The 7,029-nt window shown below is 38.1% G+C and overlaps 1 long non-coding RNA gene across 1 annotated transcript; it reads left to right on the forward strand.

The window, feature by feature from the left end:
* The first annotated feature begins 1,793 nt into the window (after positions 1–1,793).
* Positions 1,794–3,140, forward strand: LOC147008799 (uncharacterized). Its single transcript, XR_015053305.1, has 3 exons — positions 1,794–2,381; positions 2,618–2,675; positions 2,965–3,140. It is a non-coding gene; the product is annotated as an uncharacterized LOC147008799 (long non-coding RNA).
* Positions 3,141–7,029: the final 3,889 nt, after the last annotated feature.

Below are 7,029 nucleotides of genomic sequence, written 5' to 3' on the forward strand. Positions count from 1 at the left end.
GTTATTTCGGGCAGAGAGTTCTGGACAATAGCTTCCACATTCAACCGTCGCCCAGGACTTGCTTGATGATGGTATTCAGTGTCAGCAGATATCAGCCACAACCACAATCATCTGTGGTCAGTATTTACTGGAGCCCTCAGCACTGCTAAAACCCCAAAATGATTTGAAGATTGAATGATGTTGGGATGAAATGTGATTCAGTTCTTTATGGGTGTAAGCATCATTGGAAATCCAAGTGAATCTGTGTATATCCTCGTATGTCCTTCTGAACCAGGAACCCATAACAGATAGGTTATGGAAGGAGCAGAGGGAGATCATATGAAGAGAGTTGTCATTCATATAGCCGGATCCAAGTTCCCGATAACAATTTCAAATCCTGTACGATCCATGCCAGGGGATGCATTCAGGTCGCTGAGAATCAGAAGTTGGTTCTGCAGGGAGACCGATGAAACAAGAGACTCCAATTTCTCATAGAATGTCTTCCTCTGAACTCGCAGCGACCTCAGTAAGGGTGTATATCACAATTGGAGTAATCAAACGGAAGACCAAGAAGGACCTGAAGAAGTAAAGAGGAAATACGGAGTCATAATGAGGAACCTGGATAGGATTTGTGTTACAGCCGCTACTCCACAACCCTCAAACCCATCCAGGCACAGTCAAGTGAGCCTCACAGAAAAATTCCTGCAAGAATTCACTTCTCCTTCGAGAGATAGATAACAAAAGAGAAGGATAGAGAGTAAAAGAGATGAAAGGGAAGATAAAACAAGAGTTATAATGAATAAAGAGAATTGTAAAATATATATATATATATATATATATATATATATATATATATATATATATATATATATATATATATATATAAGTAGGGTAAGAATACTGGTTCTGGCTCACTTTTCCCCATGTAAATGAATGGGGGATTTTCAGCCATGAAATTTTTCTTTTTTTTCCCCTGAAAAAATAAATCCCCTTTTTAGCCCAAGGTATATTTATTTGTCTCCCCTTTTAACCTGGAGCCTGGTGTTGGCTTAGTTGTTAGGGTGGCGGCTTGGGATCCCAGGGTCCTGAGTTCAAATCCCGTTGGCTGCTGAATTAACACCAGGGGGTTGACTCAGCCTGCCATCCTTCCGAGGTCGGCGAAATGAGTGCCAGTGTACTGGTCCCGGTGTATGCCCCGGTTAGAATAGGTGTACTGTATCCCTGTGTGTCGTAAGAGGCGACCAGGGTTGGTGTCAGGAAGGGCATCCGGCCATAAAACATTGCCTCAAGAAAAAGCCAAACCCCTGCACAGCAGGGAAAAATGGCTGTAAAAACGGTCATTTTTTATTTCCCCTTTTAACCTAGGGGCTCTCTATTCAAATAGCCCATACAACAAGATAAAGATTTGTTAAAGGTGATTCGAAAGAAATATCTGAAACGTCTAAGCCCCGGGACACTCTTTATCAAATAACCAATGCATATTGTTTAGCTCACTCATTGAACCTATAAACATTTGTTCATTCTCAAATTCCTTCAATAGTTTAATTTTCTTTGCACAATAATCCCCATCTAAAAGATTGAAAAACAAAACATTTGAATCTTTATATTTTTTAAGATACCCCTTTTGTGCCATTACGAAATGATAAACTTCTCTTAATGATCTCATCTGACCACCTCCTGAGTTGCAAATCATTTTTGTACATAAACCATGCCAGAAAAAAAGTTTTGTTTCAAATGTTTTCAGTTCATGCCGTGAAAATGAGGAAGTGTTTTTGACACGGCCGTGCTGTGTGAATGAGGAAGTGGTTTTGGACTGTCATGCTGTGAAAAATAGGAACTATTCTGTGAGACAAGGTCTCGTGTTTATATTTTATCTCAGAACACGAACTGAAAACATTTGAATCAAAACTTTTATGGCGTGGTTTATGTCCAAAAACGATTTGCAACTCGGGCGGTGGCCAGATGAGATCATTAAGAGAAGCTTGTCATTTCCTGTGCCCACACCCAATGATTAAGCAATTTCCTCATCGTTGCTTTATAAGCGGTTCGCCAGACAAAGTTTCTGCCAGACGGGATTTCATTTTTACAACTGAGGCATGGACGATATTTCTTCCGATGAAGCCAACAGCCCACTACAGAGTTGGTAAGTTTGTGTATGCTTTTCTCTTTGAACGATGAAGCAAATGATTATTAATTAAATCATGATAATTCTGATATATATATATATATTTTTTCCCTGACAGGGCATTGGAAGAAATTGAGTTCACATATCACGACGTGGTTCATGAAATTAATACTCTTATTGAAGAGATCAATGATTTTAGAAGAGAATTGAAAGACATTTTCAATGAGTGGCATGAAGTCTTATCACGTCCTCTCATCTCGAAGGAATTAAACCAATGGTGAGACACATGTGTGTGCCTCTCTCTCTGTCTGTCTTTCTACCTACCTCTCTCTGCTCTTATTGAAGAGGCCAATGATTTATAATGACTGGTCTCTGATCTCGAATGAATTAAACCAATGGTGAGGCACGTGTGTGTGTGTCTATGTGTGTGTGTGTATGTGTGTGTGTGTGCGTGTGTGTGTGTTGCTTTCCCTGTCTGTCTCTTCATCTATACCCTTGACTTTTTTTTTTCAGCACTATCGCACAACATCAGCTGTTGAAGCAATCTTGTACAACACATGATTTTCTGGAGGTAAATATTTCTGAATTATTATTAATATCACTCGTACAACACATGATTTTCTGGAGGTAAATATTTCTGAATTATTATTAATATCACTCTCTCTTTAGAATGTCGCCTTATGTTGGTTGCATCATTAGTTTGGACGTGGTTTTGTCAGTACACTGGAATTCATTTTATTGACCTTGAAAGGATGACAGGCTCCTGGTGTGTTAATTCAGTGGTCAACGAGGCTTATTCATATTACCATGTAATTATCTTTATAGAACCTAATTATTATCCACTTTTTGTTTCAAAACAGAATATGGTGTCTGAGTTTCGAAATCACAAGGCATCTGAAGAAGATTGCTGGGAAAGATTGTACATTCTCGCAAATGAATATTTAATATTTTCAATATTAATAAATTATATTTGTTTTGTTTACAATTACTTGATTCTGAATTACAAGAAAAGAATAAAAGAGATGTAAAGGGGGGGGTTGGGGGGGGGAGGGGGGGGGGTAGGTGCGCTCCCCCAATGACCCATCACCCCCTCATCCCATCCCTCCCCTCCCCATGTGTGTGTGTGGGGAAGGGTGGGGGTGGGATGAGGGAGGTGGTGGGTCAAAGGTGGGGCGCACAGGGGGATGAGGGGGGTGGGGCTTGTGTGGGCGGGGCTTGTGTGGGCGGGGCTTCGGTGGGGGGCTTGCGTGGGGGGGGTGTGTGTGGGAGGGGCCTGTGTGGGCGGGGCGTGTGTGGGTGGGGCTTGTGTGGGTGGGGCTTGTGTGGGCGGGGGTTTATGTGGGTGGAGCTTGTGTGGGAGGGGTTTATGTGTGTGGAGTTTTTGTGTGGAGCTTGTGTAGGCAGGGCTTATGTGGGAGGGGTTTATGTGGGCAGGGTTTATATGGGCAGGGGTTTATGTGGGTGGAGCTTGTGTGGGAGGGGTGAATGTGGATGAGGCTTATGTGGATAAATGGATGGGTGGAGAGATGGGGGATGGGTGGATGAGTGGAGCTTGTGTGGATGGGTGGATAATTTTTTAATTAAATAAACATGTTGTGTGTGTGGGGAACTAATTAACTAATCACTAATTATGTGAATATGATGAATATGGGTGGAGCTTGTGTGGGGTTTGTGTGTGTGGAGCTTGCGTGGATTTTTTGTGTGGGGGTTGTGTGGAGCTTGTGTGGGGTTTGTGTGGGCGGGGCTTCGGTGGGAGGGGCGTGTGTGGGCGGAGTCAAAAAGGGCGGAGTCAAAAATTTCAATTTATTGGAGCTTGTGGGGGGTGTGTGGTGGGGTTTGTGTGGGATTTGTGTGGGCGGGGCTTGTGTGGGCGGGGGCTTGTGTGGGTGGAGCCAAAAAGGGGCGGAGTCAAAAAATTTCAATTTATCTTTGTCTTTTGTAATTCCTGTGAATAAAATGAACCTAAAATCTCTTCCCCTTCCAAATCATATATCTTATAAGTCCAAGGAACCGTATCTATTACATCAACAATTTTAAAAAGCTCGTTGGTCCATCTTTTCGTATAACCTTTTTCAAAATGAGATTTCCACCTATATATTCTTACGATATCACCAACTTTGAACTTAGGTTTTCTGACATTAATCTCTTTTTCATATTTTAATTTTGTAAATGTTTCTGATGGCTTCATATTTGTTGACGTGTGAATCGTGTCATTGTACTTATCCACAATATCTTGAATAAAAGATGACCATTGTTGTGAACCGAGTTGTGTGAATTTTTTATATAGTCTCTCTTTTAAGGTACGATTAAAACGTTCAACAACAACTGCCTTCCCTTCATTAAAGGTACTGTATAATGTAATACTGTTATTTTTTAGAAAATTCATAAATGTCTTGTTATAAAACTCCCTACCCTCATCAGTCCACAATTTTTTAGGTTTCCTCTTACTTTTATTAAATATCTGTTGGAAGGCTAACATAAGAGTATTACCTGTTTTGTTTTTTAATGGTACAACCCACGCATATCTACTCCTCAAATCAATAACGGTTAAAGCATACTTGTACCCCTTATCATTATTGAGTTCAATCAAATCAGCAGACCAGATATAATCTACTTCCTTGGAATAAACTTTCCTTCTCTGAAACTTTGTGAATATTGGTTTATGTAATTCATCAGCTAATTGCTCTTCAGTCTTAATGGCATCATTAGAGCCTATAAGTTTTTTGAATTTCCAAGTCCAAGTTTCAATTTAGCACTGATCATCTTCTTCACAATGAACCGATCAACTTTTTCTCTCAAGGTTGGATTTTGTATCAGAGACAAATTATACAACATTTCTCTATCGGCTTCATGCTTTTCTTCCAACGTTGTGGTATTCCCATAATCAATATCGTGTCTCATGCACACTTCATCAACTCTATTGATAGGCTTACTCCAGGATTTAGGATTGTCTGCCTCATCTAATCTTTTATCCAAGTTTGTGCCTGGGCCACAGAAAGAATACCCTGGAAGATGTAATTCCCCTGGTATTCCAGTAGTTGTAAATTTACTTCCTGATAAAAACTTTTGGATATCTCCTCCTAGTTTGTGTTGGGAGATAAATTGATTTTTTTTTGAACCACACACCGAACATATACCTTTTTGTATAACCCTGTTATTTTTACTTTTAATATATGAAATATTTTTAGTATTAGTTTTCTTTTTACATTTGAGACAATAACTCATTTATTTATGAGAAAAATTCCTGCAGAGTGCAAAAACCTTTTTAGTTTCCAACATGCACATTTGAATCTTGATTTTTAAAACATAAAGAATCCTTAGAAATGCCTTCACTCTCTCCTCCATTTATTTAAGAAAAAAAAAAATGAAAAACTTGAATTAAAATCCATATCTTGTCGATGCCAATAGTCTTGCCGAAAGTATTGCAAATAGACTTGTCAATTCTTTCTTTTCCTCCTCGGTGGGTTGAGTTATTTTCTGTAATACCCTTAATCTTTTTTTAATCTCACTGGTTTCCATATTTTGATATTTATTTTGTCTCGCTCTTTCCTCCCTCTCCTCCTTCTCTCTCTTCTCTTTTTCCTCCCTCTCCTTCTCTTTCTTCTCCCTCTCCTCCCTCTCTCTCTTCTCTCTCTCCTCCCTCTCTCTCTTCTCTCTTTCCTCCCTCTCTCTCTTCTCCCTCTCCTCCTTCTCTCTCTTCTCTTTTTCCTCCTTCTCTTTCTTCTCCCTCTTCTCCTTTTCCTCCTCTTCCCTCTCTTCTTCAACTCCTTCCTCATCCCTTACTATCCTTGAATCGCTTACACCCCATAGAATATTATACATATATTCATCAGGATTTCTTGTTATTCCTGTATCCAAAATAATTTTTTTTACAACAGGAAACCAATAAAATTTCTTTTGAATTTCTAAAAGAGCCTTACCTTTTCTTAACTTTATAATTTTTTCATTATTTAACATTCTAATTAAATCTAAAGTTGTCGGTTTATCAACATCAGCATAATGCCAATCTTTTATTGAAAATACCTCATTCTTATGTTGTAGAACATATTTATTAAAATACCGAATACCCTTTTCTTGAAGGTATGCTTGGACACAGAAATGATAATTTTCTTGAAGCCTTCTTGCTGTCATTTATGTATTAGAAATATATGTTAGAATAATATTATGGCACGAAACACCTCCCCATCTTCCCATAGTTAAATCATTTTGTATTTCCTTACTTATTATATATAATCCTGTTTTTTCTGTTTTCATGAGATAAACAAGGGCAAAACCATTATTATATTTACCCTTATTAAATTCTTTTATTTGTTGTTTACTAATCGTAGCCCCACAAAACTCATTCTCGATACCAAGTGGATAATATTCTTCCTTACGAGACTGATTTAATTGTTCCAGGTCTTCGAGGTTAATTTTAAATGACCAATTATACCCTAAATCATTCATATCATACCCCCATTGTTCTATTCTCATACAAACGATACGCCCTTCTTTATAAAAATTTATTTTAATTCGAACTGTGAATTCTGTATGACCTGGAGATAATATCAACACTTCTGTATCTTTGGAATACACAGCCGTTTTATTTAAGGATATATATTGTGATAAATCGCTTAATCTCACCAAGTCATTCGCGTCAGTCGGGCTTGGATAATTTTTTAATTTATAAGCATTTTTCATGTTAATATTTTTGGTTATATTATATTTATGTCGTTCAGCCTGTGCCTTTGTGTAATAATTTGATAAATCAATATCCAGTTCTTGAGATAAACCAAAGATAGAACCATCTTTACCAACATAAGTCATTTATATTAGATTAAAAATAATATCATAAAATTTTTTATTTTTGTTGAGTTGAAATAACACATATAGGCATAATTGGCCACAACACTTGGAATTTAATTCTTGGACTTGAAATGTTTGAT

This window comes from Eptatretus burgeri, chromosome 18, assembly GCF_056783735.1.
Source record: "Eptatretus burgeri isolate ZD-2024b chromosome 18, Ebu_testis_v1, whole genome shotgun sequence".
In the NCBI taxonomy this organism is placed as follows: Eukaryota; Metazoa; Chordata; class Myxini; order Myxiniformes; family Myxinidae; genus Eptatretus; species Eptatretus burgeri.